At 42.2% G+C, this 1,562-nt stretch overlaps 1 protein-coding gene across 1 annotated transcript in view; it reads right to left on the bottom strand.

Annotated features, from left to right (window-relative positions):
• The window catches only part of PKD1L3 (polycystin 1 like 3, transient receptor potential channel interacting), a 113,293-nt gene that overhangs the window by 65,599 nt on the left and 46,132 nt on the right, over positions 1–1,562 (bottom strand).

The raw sequence follows: 1,562 nt of genomic DNA, 5'->3' as shown, positions 1-1,562 counted from the left end.
CAGTAGCTTGGAGAAGGGCATCTGAGGAGTGCAAAGGCTGCGAGGCCACGGCCTGATGGGTTGTTTTGAAAAGAGCAAGGAGGCTACATCAGCAAGAGTGGTATGAGGGGAAATCAGAAACATCTTGCAGGGGTGGTGGTTGGGGGAGAGTATCAGGGAACTGATTTTCTTTGAATGAGATGGGAAGACACTGGGGATTTGAGGAGCAATGGCATGATGTGACTTCCGTGTTTAAAGGACCAGTCTGGCTGCTCTGTTGAGAATGAACAGAGAGGGGCAAGGGGAGAAGATCAGTAGAAGGCAAATGCCAAAGTTAAGATGGGAGGTGATGGTGGCTTGGATTAGGGTGTGACAGTGGTGGAGGTGATCAGAAGGTTGGATTTAGGATTAATGAAAGGTGCTGAGAGGTCAAAACAAAGGTCAAAAATCTTTTTTTCGAAGTCAAAACACATAAAGCAAAAATTGATAGAACTATGTTATGGATTGAATTGTGTCCTCCAAAAATATGTGTTGAGTGCTGACCCCTGTACCTGTGGATGTCATCCTGTTTAGCTACAGAGTTTTCTTTGTTATGTTAATGAGGCCATGTCAGTGCAGGGTATGTCCTAAATCTAATCACTTCCGAGTAATATAAAGACAAAAATGTGATACATAGACACAAATGCAAGCACAAATGGGGAAAGACAGACATCTCACCTTGTGAAGATCACCAAGGAACCAAAGAACATTGCGGTTACTGAGGCTGGAAGAAACAAGGGTTTTCCCCTAGAGTGACACAGAGAGAGTCTTCCCCTAGAACTGGTGCCCTGAACTCAGATTTTTAGCCTCCATAACTGTAAGCAAATAAATTCCTATTCTTTAAAGCCATTAAAACAACAACAACAACTTTTTTTTCTTCCCTTTTGGCAACATTTCAAGGGACGCAGGTTATACTCTGTAGAATATAGCTTGGGAAATACTGGCTTAGGGATTTTTACTTCATCCTTGTTCTTTTTTACACTGTTTGCTGTTGTTGTTAGATGCCATTGTGTTGGTTCTGACATGTAACGACCCTGACAACAGAACGAAAGTTTGCCCGGCCCTGCACCATCCTCACAATCTTTGTTATGCTTAAGCCTGCTGTTGCAGCCACTGTGTCAATCCATCTCATTGAGGGTATTCCTCTTTTTTGGTGACCCTCCACTTTACCAAGCATGATGTCCTTCTCCAGGGACTGGTTCCTCCTGATAATATGTCCAAAGTATGTGAGACGAAGTCTTGACATCCTTGGTTCTAAGGAGCATTCTGGTTGTACTTCTTCCAGGGCAGATTTGTTCGTTCTTCTAGCTGTCCATGGTATATTCTATATTCTTTGTGGACACAATTCAAAGGTGTCAATTCTTTTTTCTTTTTTTTTTAATTGTTGTACTTTAAGTGAAAGTTTACAATTCAAGTTAGTCTCTCATACAAAAATTTATACATACATTGTTATGTGACCCAAACTACTCTCCCTGTACTATGACAGCACACTCCTTTCCACCTCTGATTTCCCGTGTCCATTCAACCAGCTGCTGACCCTCTCT

This window comes from Trichechus manatus, unplaced genomic scaffold (assembly GCF_000243295.1).
Source record: "Trichechus manatus latirostris isolate Lorelei unplaced genomic scaffold, TriManLat1.0 scaffold00194, whole genome shotgun sequence".
In the NCBI taxonomy this organism is placed as follows: domain Eukaryota; kingdom Metazoa; phylum Chordata; class Mammalia; order Sirenia; family Trichechidae; genus Trichechus; species Trichechus manatus.
The sequence above is the reverse complement of the archived record's forward strand: the minus strand, read 5'-3'. Positions and strand labels throughout refer to the sequence as shown.